Source organism: Eulemur rufifrons, chromosome 3, assembly GCF_041146395.1.
Source record: "Eulemur rufifrons isolate Redbay chromosome 3, OSU_ERuf_1, whole genome shotgun sequence".
In the NCBI taxonomy this organism is placed as follows: Eukaryota; Metazoa; Chordata; class Mammalia; order Primates; family Lemuridae; genus Eulemur; species Eulemur rufifrons.
In genome coordinates this window covers 59,270,602-59,284,395 of record NC_090985.1, presented here as the reverse complement: position 1 = coordinate 59,284,395, position 13,794 = coordinate 59,270,602, and the positions used below count along the sequence as shown (strand labels likewise).

General features: G+C 40.9%; 1 non-coding gene across 1 annotated transcript; it reads right to left on the bottom strand.

Moving 5' to 3' along the window:
* Positions 1-8,619: 8,619 nt before the first annotated feature.
* Positions 8,620-8,727, bottom strand: LOC138382060 (U6 spliceosomal RNA). Its single transcript, XR_011233236.1, has one exon. It is a non-coding gene; the product is annotated as a U6 spliceosomal RNA (small nuclear RNA).
* Positions 8,728-13,794: the final 5,067 nt, after the last annotated feature.

Here is a 13,794-nt window from a genome sequence, read left to right as displayed (position 1 = left end):
TTGGTTTTTCACTCTATATTCCTAAATCTTTGACAATTGTGCCCCAAGGAGCTTTCAAGGTAGCTGAATTCCATGGCAGCTTTCAGCTCTTTGCTACTGGTGAATGTTTTTGTCTGTTGGAAGGACTTTGCAGCTACAGGCAGACTCCCACCCTATCCACCAACGGGCATATTGTCAATTCACAGTCGTGTGCTGACTGCAGAGTGGCCCGAGCATTTTGCATATCTTGTGAGATCACTATGGGAACACAGTCATTATGATACAGCAGTTCCTGTCTTGAGTACTTGGGAGAGTTTCATTTTTTATGGTTTCATTTCCTATTAATACAAAAGAGACTCCTGATAACCAAAAATAAATACATCCACAAATTTCAGGTTCCTCGTTTCATGTATGGACATGACTTTGTAATCTAAATGGAATAAACCCAGATCTGTGAGGCAATTGTGTACTCTCGTAAGAAGTGAGTCACACAGTATTCCATCAACTCTGGCATGTTGACGAACTGAAGAATTTAGTGATTACCTGTGACGTAGAACAAACACGGCTGGTAGCTGCCAGCAGAAACCAGGCATAAATACTACTACTGCTTCTAAATATATACTGAATCAGCTCACACCTCACTTTCTACTGTTACCACCCAAATCCAAGCCACTGGGACATTATCACTAACCTGGACTAGTAACCAGTCTCTCTGCTTTTGTTCTCACCCCTTCCACGCATTTTCACACTGAAGCCAGTGTCATGAGGAAATCAGGCTGGGCGTGGTGGCGCACACCTGCAGTCCCAGCTACTCGGGAGGCTGAGGTGGGAGGATCGCTTGAGCCTAAGAGTTGGAGGTTGCAGTGAGCTATGATGAGGCCACTGCACTCTAGCCAGGGTGACAGAGTAAGACCCTGTCCTAAAATAAACAAATAACAAATAAAACAAGGATCCATGGATGACTTCCCTTGCACTGTATGTTTAGGTAGAATGTTTAATCAACTTAAAAGGTTTTTTGCTTCTCTATAATGAGGTTCTCATTTTTCTATAAACTTGTCTTGAAGGCAATGACAGGCCTTGTAAGCTGAGGAGAGCTTTGGTGCACAAAGATCAAAAAGGACCCATCACAACATTATCAATTTAAAGAGGGTACTATGGTTGGATTTTTTTTTAAATAAAAAACAGTGGTGTTTTTGTGGGACTAAGGGTTTCACATGTATTAATGAACTCAATTGTATTTTAAAATTTAGTAGAAATTGCACAATTAATAATTGGCTAGCTTCAGCTTTATCCTGGTCTGGGAGAATGAATGAAAGAAAGAAAGAGAGGGAGGGAGGAAGGGAGGAAGGGAGGGACGGAGGGAAAATTTTTTAAAAAACAAAATTAAAAAAAAACAAGAAGTTTGTTTTTGGTAAACTGAAACAAAATTATTTAAGTATAATTTCATCCTTTGTTGTTTTGGCACATTGTGAAATTTTTAATTTAAAATACAGTTAGTTCAAAATACATTCACTGCTTTCATAAGACATTTTTAAATATTGGATTATAATGTTCCACATATGGTATCTGACTCAGAAAAAAAGCATACACATACAACTTCTTTAAATGTAAGATCTTCTCATTTAGATATTCTCTCCTACTCCTAGGAATCCAATACTCTCAGTGTAAATAACAACAGGAGAGGCAAAAAGTTCAAGGCTCTGTGACAGCGAGATAAGGCCAGCACCACTGCGCCAGCCTCCTCGGGCCAGGAGATGCGTCTGGGGGCTCAGATAGGGTTTCTGTAGTGAATGACTCTGGGGTCGGTGCCAGGAGCTCAGCGGGTGTAAAAATGCGAACATCCTGAAAGCACTTGTAACCAACCAAGAAAGAAAACACATTTCTGCCCCAATTTTTGCTAATTTTGTAAGCAACCACTAAAAAAAAGAAGAAGAAGAAAGAAACAGGCCAAAGAATGATATGCATTTATTTACATCTGTGTAACGTAAAGAACAAAAGCAAAAGCTAAAGGTCCAAAAGGTACGTCACTAGAGGTCTAGCGCTAGACACATTGGGGAAGTAAGCCAGCCCCAACTTCCTGACTTCTCACTCCACTTGCTGTTTGAAAAGGAGCTGATAAACTCATTTATCTTAAGGTATAAACCACTAACAAGATTTAATCAATTATCTTCTACAGGAGTATTTGCTTAGAGCAGGACAAAAAATCTTTGACAAACAGCTCAAAGTTTTAGTGGTAGAAGTTCTGCAGAGCTCAAAAATCAACCAGGCAAATTATTCTATCTTGAGAAAAGGGTCTACAGTTGCTGGTTCCTTTTCATCTGCTCCCATTCTCTATTTTCTCTCCTCCCCTCCCCTCCCCTCCCCTCCCCTCTCCATTCTTCTCCTCTCCTCTTCTCTCTTTCTCCCTCTACTTTTTGCTTTGGAATGATTTCTGATTTGCAGAAAAGTTGCAAAGATAATTCTGAGAACTCCCATATATGACTCACCCAGTTTCTCCTAATGCTAACATTTTGTATTACTATGGCACATTTGTCAAAACCAAGAAACTCACATTGGAACAATACTATTCACTACACTCTAGACTTCATTCTGATTTCACCAGTTTTCCCACTAATGTACTTTTTCTGCTTGATGCAATCTGGGATAATGCATTGCGTTTAGCCCATTCTCTTCTAAACCCAGTCTAAGCAGGCTTTCAGCCTCAGAGCTCTGCAAAAACAGCTCCTGTCAGAGTCATCAAAGACCACCAAGCTGCCAAGCCAATGGTCTCTTCCCAGCAAGGTAGGGTGACCAACTCCTCCAGGTTTTCCAGGGACTCTCCCTGTTTGAAAACGGAAAAAAAGCCCTTTATTCTGTCACCCTTGCATGGAGTGAGGGTGTGTGTAGCGGGGGTTGCAAACATTTCATATGGAGGTCAGAGAAAACCCAGAAGAGACATTTGGCCAAAGGCTTGACAGAGGTGAGGGATTGAGTCTGCAACTCCTTAATGTTGAACGATTCCTTGGGGTCCTGTCTAGAAAATCCACCAGGCACAGATGAAGGAGTCTCCAATGATTATCTAAAAATACATTTTTAGATGTTTTTAATAATCAAGCTCTCAGATTTTAAGAGATTTGCAAAGAATACTAGCCAAGGAGACTTTGGGGCCAGGCAGATTTGTCATCTTGGCTCAGCTGTGTGACCTGGGACAACTTATTTAATTTCTCAAAGCCTGAGTTTTCTCTCTTCTTGTAAAATAGAGATTACAAAAACCTCAAGGGTTATCAAAAAGATTAAAAGAGATACTGTACACAAAGTGTTTAGAACCATTCTGGCACATAGTAAACACTCAATTATTTATTATTGTTATCATTATTATTATTTTCTCACCAGGTTTTTGGTGGAGTGTTGGTACAATTCAGTGTAAGTGCTGTTGTTCGCAGGATACCAGGGATAATACAGACCTGTGGGAAGGGAGTCAGGGAGGAAAAAGGCCACAAAAAAGGAGGCCATGAAAAATATGAGTTAATTTAGGTACTTATTTTAATTTGTTTTTCTTTTTTTTGTGGTTACATAGTAACATTAATTTTTTTAATTTTGAGATAACTGTACATTTCCATGCAGTTATAAGAAATAATATAGAGAGATTTCATATGCCACTCACCCAGCATTCCTCAATGGTAGCATCACTACTGGGAAATGGATGTTAGTATAATCCATAGCAGGTGCTTAACATTTTGATACTGAAACCAGGACTGTCATCTTCATGGGATTTAATGACCAGTAACACCATCTTGCGGAGGGGTGGGGGCGGTGGCCAGGGGCCAAAGAGTATAGGTCAATCGCCAGTCATCACTTCGATGCTGGACTGTGGCAGCGGGTACCTCCCCTTTCTCTCCCTACTCCGATGCACGGTAAACCACACACTGCGCTTCTAATAGGATCCCTTCTGAGCGGTCTTCTCTTTTACCTTCAGCATAATCAAAGCCACCACTTACTGAATGTTTACTATGGCCAAGGGCTCCGTGCTAAATGCTTTTCAGGCATTGCCTCAATTTTTACCATGACCTTCTAGGGTAGGTAATAGTACTGTCCCCATTTTCTAGATGATGACACTGAGGTCTAGTAAGGTTAAGCAACTTTCCCAGGTCACATGTCTAGGAAGCAAGAGAGCTGGGATTAAAACCCAGCACTGCCCGATACCAAGGCTGCTCCTGACCACCCACCCACGTCCTCCTCCCACTCACAGCACAGCGGAAAGGCACGGACTGAGTGAGGCCTGTGCCGGTGTTTTCTTTCCTTCCTCAGTGGGTTTACAGTTGAGTTGAGGAGGCAGAATATAAAATCATAAATGACGATACCAGGCAGTGTGCACAAAGTGTGTACCAATCCATGTGCCCTGGGAGCCAGGGGCAGAGCAGCTGGGAGAGGATTTCGGTGGGAGGCAGCTGAGGGAGACGGGGCCAGGCCTGGACTTAGAGCTATGAAAAGCCCTTGTGTGGCAGATGTCACCCAGTCACGACCCTGATGTCACATTTTACCCTGCCTTCCCATCTCCCTCCTCCCCTTCAGCCAAACGGATCTGTGGGAGACTGTCTTCACAATACATAGTGACCCCAACAGCGAACACTTGTGGAGTGCACATACTGTGCTGGTCGCTATTGTAAGCACTCTACATACGGTAACCTAATCCTCACAATGGCCCCATAACATAGGTACTGCTATTAGCCCCTTTTACAGATGAGGGTACTGAGGCACAGAGAGGTTAAGTAACTTGCCTGAGGTCACCCAGTTAGTATGTGGAGAGCCAGAATCTTTGCCCAGGTGGGCTGGCATAGGGTCCTTGCTTTCTTGCTCTGGGCTGGATTAGGTTTCCAGTATAACTTTCGTTTTCCTGCGTCTCAGTCTCTGTAGCAGCCCTCCCCTCTACTTCGCAAGTCCTTTTTAGACATGTCTATAAAATCCCACCCAGTCAAAATGCAAGTGAAATAACCCACAGCAATCACTGTAAGGGGAACAAACACTTTCGAACAACAGACTCCTGTGACCAGCCTTTGGCCAGGTGGTTCACATTTAATTTTCACAACAATTCTGTGAGGTTTGTATAAATGAGGAAATTTGAGTCTCAGAAACACTTAGTAACTTGCTCAAAGGGCTCTGATGCCCACCCAAAACCCAAGCCTTCCCCTGAGTAGCCTGGTCTCAAATCCCTCCTCCTCCCTGGAGCCTTCCTCCCCACCCCCAACAAACACAGGGCAGTCCTGCGCATCACTGGCCACATCCACTCCTCGCCTGGCTAGAAATCTGCACGCATGGCTGTGCCAGAGTAGACAGAATTGCAACTGTCAAATACATGAATATGAGAGTCTTTGGAACTTCCCTTGTCATGAGACAGGGTGGATCCCAAAGTTTCGATGGGGTTGGTCCTGCAAGTTGAGCATAAATACTGCACTTTATCAATTCTTAGATACACAACTTTCTACGTTCAACATCTCTGTAATCAGGATGCCTCTTCTGATCAAGGTTGTCATGTAATTACTGTTGGCCAGGTGACAGGCATGATGAGAATGTCGCTGCCTGCACATGAGCCAACTTACTTTATATTTTTGATAGCAAGAATGGACAACTGCAACCCATCAACTTTTTATTCAACAAACAATATAATCTTGATCGTTTTTGGAAACCCTCTGTAGACACTTCTGAAAAGATCAAGAAGGGGTGGGCGTGGTGGCTCATGCCTGTAATCCTAGCACTCCTGGAGGCTGAGGCGGGAGGATCGCTTGAGGTCAGGAGTTTAAGACCAGCCTCAGCGAGACTCTGTCTCTACAAAAAATTAAAAAATTAGCCAGGCATAGTGGCATGCCTATGGTCCAAGTTACTAGGCAGGCTGAGGCAGGAGGATCACTTGAGCCCAGGAGTTTGAGGTTGCTGTGAGCTAGGCTGACGCCACTGCACTCTAGCCTGGGCAACAGAGTGATACTCTGTCTCAAAAAAAAAAAAAGAAAGTATTTGTGTATCTAAACATAGAAAAGTTACAGTAAAAATATGGTATAAAAGATAAAAAATGTTACACCTGTGTATTACCATGAACAGAGCTTGCAGGACTAGAAGTTGCTCTGTGTGAGTCAGTGAGTGAGTGGTGAGTGAATGTGAAGGCCTAGGACATTACTACTGTGGACTTTATATACACTGGACGCTTAGGCTGCACTCATTTATTAAAAAGCATTTTTCTCACTTTAACAAAAAATTATCCTTAGCTTACTGTAATTTTTTTACTTTATAAACTTTTAAATTTTTATTTAACTTTTTGACTCTATTATAACACTTAAGACACAAACATATTGTATTGCTGTACAAAAATATTTTCTTTCTTTATATCTTTATTCTATAAGCTTTTTTTCTATTTTGAAATTTTTTAATTTTCTAATTTTTAAAACTTTTTTGTTAAAATCTAAGACACAAACACACACGTTAGCCTAGAGCTGCACAGGGTCAGGATCATCAATATCACTGTCTTCCACCTCCACATCTTGTCCTGCTGGAAGGTCTTCAGGGGCAATTACATGCTTGGAGCTGTCATCTATTCTAACAGTGCCTTCTTCTGGATACCTCCTGAAGGACCTGCCTGAGGCTTTTCTTAAGAAGGTGTCACTCTTTTCAGAAATATGTCCATGATCGTTTGCTTGGTTTGTTTCCTTTTTTCATCATAGATTTGCGTTAGTAATGCATTGCACTGCAACATTATGACAGCTACAATGTCACTAGGCAATAGGAATTTTTCAGCTCCATTATAATCTCACGGGACCACCATCATATATGCGGTCCATCATTTACTGAAACGTCATTATTTGGCGCATGACTATATATCATTTTGAACTCAGTCTATAGGAAACTGATTGTATCAATGGATCTAATTAATCTCCTAGGTTTCTCAGTTTTTTTCTTATGCTCTTAGGCTGGTCACTCCTAATTGTACTCACCACTGAAAACAGAGTAGAGGATTTTACCCTGGTCCTTATTAAATTTCATCTTGTTGGCTCTGGCCTGTATTCCCATCTGCCAAGATCGTTCTGAATCATGATTCTCTCATTTATTATATTAGCTATCTCTCCCCTCTAGCTTTCTGCCATCTGTAAATTTGATAAGCCTGACTTCTATATCTTTATCCAAGTCACTAATAAAAATGTTGAGCAGCCCTGGGCCAATTTTGTAGACCCATGGCAGCTGTTAGTGAGTCCCCTCAGCTTGGCATGAATCCATGGATCAACTGTTTCTGAACATGGCATTTTACCCAGCTGTGACTCCATCCATCCATCTGAAATGCAGTGCAGTCGGTAGGCACCCCAGGTTTGATCTCAGGGTAGACTGCAGTTCAAACCTTCGCTTTACCATATACTAGCTTTATGACTCTGGACAAGTTACCCGATGAATGCTTAGTTTTCTCTTCCATAAAATGAGACAATTGTTTTTACTTTATAGGGATGGTGTGAGGATTAAATAAAATAGTACATATATAATGCTTAGCATGGTTCCTAATATGTAGTAGGCTCTCAAAAAATATTAGAGGTTAGTCCTGTAAATTTTCTCAAATTCTCCATCTTGTCCACTACATGTCATGAGACGCTGTCAAAGGCCTAGAAAAAACCAACAAAAGCTAATTTCATTATCTACTGTTTTAGTAACCTTATCAAAAAAGGAAATGAGGCTGGGTGTGGTGGCTCATGCCTATAATCCTAGCACTTTGGGGAGGTTAAGGCAGGAGGATTGCTTGAGGCCGGGAGTTTGAGACCAGCCTAAGCAAGAGCAAGATCCAGTCTCTACAAAAAATAGAAAAATTAGCCAGGTGTGGTGGCACGTGCCTGTAGTCCCAGCTACTTGGGAGGCTGAGGCAGGAGGATATCTTGAGCCCAGGGGGAGTTTGAGGTTGCAGCGAGCTATGATGATACCACTTGCACTTTAGCCTGGGAGACAGAGTGAGACCCAGTCTCCAAAAAAAAAAAAAAAACAGGAAATGAGGTTAGTTTAGTATGTATAGTTTTTTATTTATAATTTATAGCTTGACTGCTTTCAGCAAGGGGTGATATGGCTTAAAAAACAAAAGACACATATGAATTTATTTGTGGTGCCTCCAGACTAACTCTTAATGATCAACAATGCATTTTTGAGTGAGTGTTTATAAACACTTCAAAGTTTGGCTAAGAAGCCGTATAAAACTGACAGTCCCGTATTTTCTTAACTGTTCCTTTTTGCTACTTAACAGCAACTAGTATTTGCCTATCTCCAAGCTTCTAGCACTTCTGCCATTCTGCATGATTTCTTAAAGATTGATATTGATATTTGTATGATCACATCTGCAAATGATTTCATTATCTTGGAAGTATTTCATAGAGTTTGCAGAATTAAACTCATTTGAAGCCATTGGTGCTCTCTTACATCTCCTCACTTATCTTGGGCTTCAATTTCCTTATAACTATTTATTTTTTATAGGGACAGGGTCTTGCTGTTGCTCAGGCTGGTCTCAAACTCCTGAGCTCAAGCAATCTTCCCGCCTTGGCCTCCCAGAGTGCTAGGATTACAGATATGAGCCACCACGACCGGCCTCCTTATAACCATTATTGTTCTGTCCTTAAGAGTAGTGGTTTCATTTAATTTTATTTTTTTTAAATTATGGAACACTTCACGAATTTTCGTGCCATCCTTGCTTAGGGGCCATGCTAATCTTCTCTGTATTGTTCCAATTTTTAGTGTATGTGCTGCTGAAGTGAGCACAACCGTAGTGGTTTTAAATCTCTAGTGAACATGCATCAGAATTGCTTGAATGGGGGCAGAGTGTGTTAAAACTGTAGATTCCAGTCTGTTCCCAGAGATTTAGGCTTGGTAGAGTGGAGATGGGGCCTGGGAAGGTGCATTGTAACACACACTCTGGGCAATTCTGATACTCCACCCTGTGAGAAACACCTTACATAGAGGAAAGTGATGCAAGATAATAATTCAGTCTTCACTTTTCCTTATAGTCTGTTAGTATTACATCTCTCTCTCAAGCAATGAATCATAGTATCGGTTGGTCTTTTTGATCCAAACATAGCCTGTAAAAAGCCTTTTTGTTTAGCTTTTTTATTTATTTATTTATTTTTTTGAGACAGAGTCTCGCTCTGTTGCCCAGTCTAGAGTGCCGTGGCATCAGCCTAGCTCACAGCAACCTCAAACTCCTGGGCTCCATTCTCCTGCCTCAGCTTCCTGAGTAGCTGGGACTGTAGGTGCTCGCCACCATGCCCAGCTAATTTCTTTTATTTTTGGTAGAGATGGGGGGGGGGGTCTTGCTCTTGCTCTGGCTGGTCTCGAACTCCTGACCTCAAGCAATCCTTCCCGTCTTGACCTCCCAGAGTGCTAGGATTACAGGCGTCAGCCACCATGCCCGGGCATGTTTAGCGTTTTTTACAAACCTTGGATTATTCTGAATTTTGTCCTTCCTGAACTCCTGACAAACCTTGTACCTTCTAAGAATAATTATTCCTGGTTATGGGCTATTTCTGTCATTGTTAGCATGGCTCAGCTGCTGTAAAAGCCTGACCCCCACAAGAGCACTCTCTGTCTAGTCCTACCTTGGCTGCTTCAGATGCTTACAGGGCAGTCACCTACCCTGGTGACACTCAGAGAGGAGTCATCAGTAATGCGACAAAGACTGTGGACGACAGGGAGAAGTGCTACATGGGCAACTTATCAGGGTGCCTATAGGAAATCTGCCCAGAAACGGGGACTATACTGGACCTCTGCCATTTGGAAGTGATCGAGGTGAGAGGAGAGTGGATTCAGGCCAGCGCTGAGGCTGCTGGAGTCTGACCTTCTCTTCAACTCCTTCCCTGCTGTCCCATCCCACCCCCTCTTCTGACCCTCTGGACCTTACAGTCCCAGAGTACACACTTCCATTATTGCATATTCCACACTGCATTTTAACTGTTTGCTCAGATGTCTGTCATTTATTATACCTTCTGAAAGGCAGGAACCATGTCTCCTTTATTTAAAATAAAAACACTACAGAACAAACAAATAATAACAAAAAAAAAAAAAAAGCCTGCACTTTAGACACTACTTGGCATATAATAGGCACTCAATAAATATTTGTTGAACCAAACCAAGGATAACAAATATTTGCTGTGCACGCTCCCCTCCCTCTTTGTCTTGGGCCGACATTGCTAATGGATCTCCCTGCTCTTTCCCACTGAGCCTGGAAGCAGCTTCAGTATCCTTCAAAATAGGACTTTCCATCAAATCAACTGCAATTGGCTTGCAAAAGGAAACCTACCTGCCAATTCCAAACAAAATGCAAGTCTTTTTCTCCTGCGGTTCAGATGTTAACTCCATTTACAGAATAAAAAAGAAAAAATTTACAAATATAAATTAAGTACTTCAAAAGTCAAGTGCAAGTTGGTGTGATAAGTACTAAGGGAATTACACTGGAACGACATGGCTGGAGTAGCTAGCACCTAGCGATGAGCAGATGGCTGGGTTTTCCAATTTTTGAGACTCTGGTATGATACTGATGAGAATGATCCCAGCATTCGGCTCCTCCTCTTGGGATCAGCAAGGACCAAAACCTTTCGAGTGGTGATTCAAATACCACGGAAATAGGACGCACGTGTCGGTTAAATCCAAAATCAATATGTACGTTGGGAATCCTGGCTTCTAACATATATCGGGAGGCTGGGAGGATATTATTTATACTAAAAGGGAGATAAACAATAGCAAGAAAGTCTGGGGAGCATTTTTTTTTTTTCTTTCCTATCCTCCCTTCCCAACTGACAATGTTCCCTTTTGTGTATTTATATAACCTGCAGTAAAGCCAGACCCTCTGTCTCTGACTTTCTGTCCCATGTGGCCACGGGAGTTGTTTTCTCTTAAATCCATACTTGAGAACTCAGTGATACTGAGAAAAATACTCCTTCTTTAACTCCTAGATTGGAGGCTAATGGACTAAAGGGCACATTTAGGGCATTTATAAGCTCTGAATTTTCTGGACTCAGCCTCAGAGGGAAATTGGATTTTAAGAGGCTATAATACAAAAATGCTTATTTATTGGACCCGACTAGTGAGTGAGATTTTCCAAATAAAAAAAAAATTCACCATAGAAGTAATTTTAAATTTTAATTCCTTATATATAGAATATAAATATAGGTAGGGCTTGGTGGCTCATGCCTGTAATCATAGTGCTTTGGGAGGCAGAGGTGGGAAGATCGCTTGAAGCCGGTAGTTTGAGACCAGCCTGAGCACGTGGCAAGACCCCGTCTCTACAAAAAATAGAAAAAGAAAGAAACATTAGCTAGGCATGGTGTTGGGCCTGTAGTCCCAGCTACTCGGGAAGCTGAGGCAGGAGGATCGCTCGAGCCCAGCAGTTTGAGGCTGCAGTGAGCTCTGATGACGCCACTGCACTCTAGCCCAGGCAACAGAGTGAGACCCTCTCTCAAAAAATGTGATAATAATAATAATAAAAATACAAATATAGAAAATGTATTAAGGGACTACATCCCTCCCAGCTTTCAGAAACAGCCCAACTAGTTTAATGCTGCCTCAGGATCAGCACCAAGAACGTAAATGTTTGTTCACTATGCTGTGGAGTAGTGCCATGAGTCTCCCACAAGCTTTTGTGTATGTTGGGCTGTTTCCATTGTGCTTCTTCTTGAGTTTTTTGGACAGATTTTTCTCTCCTTGTAGAGCTGTCAGATGCTGTTCCTGGCTTTTATGATGAGCCCACCTTTCAAAATGCATGTCCACTTTCAAGTTACTGTTTCTGGGGAGTTATGGGCTAGAAAACCAGAGAACCAATTTTTAGTTGTACATAAAATAAGAGTTAATAGGCTCTAAATGAGACTTCAGGGACTTTCCGATGAATAAAGGACATTAAATAAGGTGATGAGACTTGTGCCATCTATTGGACTATGCAGAGTCATTTTGTACTTCCTTCTGGATTCTTGGGTGGCTGAGTTTGCTGGAAAAGTAATTTCTTTATAAAGTGTTGCAGTTTTAAAATAATTTAATAGTAGTTAGAAAATTAAATTTTCTAATAGCAGAAAATATTATTTCTAATAGTAGTTAGAAAATTAAATCATTTCTTAGAAAGTTTCAGATATGTTCCTGAAAATTTTTATGTAATTCAATTTTTGTAGTCTATTTAAGGGAAACTTGCAATGATTCTTTTCCTGAAGTACATATAGAAGACTTAAAAAACATATGCTTGCTTTTCCATATGTTAACTTGCTGAGAGCAGGTTATGATGGTATTTTAGTTTCTTTTTTTATGTGTGTGTGCAGTGGCTTGATCATAGCTCACTGCAGCTCAAACTCCTGGCCTCAGGCAATTCTCGGCCAGGAAGATCAGCCTCCCCAAGTGCTAGAATTATAGATGTGAGCCACCTCGCCCAGCCTGTTTTTTAGTTTCTATGTGTGCAGGTCAAGAAAGCCCAGGAAGATTGAGAAGAGATTTTCATTTCCAGGAATAAGGCAGGATAGGTATTCAGACCAACCTCCCATTGTAAACAACCAAACAGGCTCACTAAATTTTTTTTAAATTTCTTAAAAGCATCAAAGACCTGGCAAGATAATGAGAAATCAACTAAAGTCCAAAATCAAACAGAAAATGAGAACTCTGAAGGTTAAGTGGAGCCCTAAAGCTGTTTTTGTATAATACTAAGGGCATTTGCCAATTTGGGCAAACTTGAACTTTGGTTCTGAGGGCTTCTTGGGACAAGGGGCACAGAATTATAACCCAGGGCCTGCCCCTCTTCTTACTAATATGGGTCAACCCCACAGGGCAAGGGTGAAACAAAAGTAAAAGTGCTTTCACCATCGGGCTCAGGAGATTACAGGAAAAATTGCCTTTATGATGATCAGAGCAGGGCAGGTGGTAAAAGTAGGGAACTACTCTGAGAAGTTGTAATTGCAAATTGGTCCTTCTGCAGCTTCCAAATTCATTTCATTTTGGTGGTCAAAAAATAAATAAAAGCAAACAAACACAAGAAACCATAAAAACATAAAAATCTCTCAAGTTGTGAATTTAGTTTAAAGTGCCCCTGGGTGCCTGGCACAGACAAATGCAAGTTCTCTCTGAAGAAAATTAGCATCACCCCAGGCTTCAAATAATTCACCACCCCTACAAATAAATGTTTAAGAACAATGAGCAGCACACAGTCAAAAATAACCAAGCCTACAAGTAAATAAGCCATCAAAAATCAGAACTAGAAGAAAGAGACCTGCAAAGACTTCAGATTTTGAAATCACTAGATGGAATCTATAAAAACAGCTATGCTTATTAAATTTAAAGAAACAAACCAGAAAAATAATATATGGGAAAGGGAAATATAAAGGTGACCTAGCAGATCTGAAAAAGAACCAAATAGAACTTCTCAAAATAAAAATACAATAACCAAAATTTAAAACTCTAAATAGACATGTTTAATAGCAGTGTAGAGACAACTGAAAAGAGAATTAGAGAACTGAAATACAGATCAGAAGAAATTATTCAAGGTATAGTACAGAGAGACAATAATATAGAAAATATGAAAGAGAGGTTAAAAGACATGGAGAATATAGAGTGAAAATGTCTAACATTCCTTTAATCAGACTCCTGGAAGGAGAGGAGAGAGGGGACTTGGAGAAGGACAATATTTGAAGAGATAATGGCTAAAAATTTTCAGAACTGATCAAAGACATCAATTCACACATTCACGAATGATATGCAGGAAAAATAAAAAGAAATCTGCATCTAGACTCATCACTGTGAAACTTTAATAAACGAAAGACAAGATCTTAAAATCAACCAAAGAAAAAAATGGTCTTCAAATTA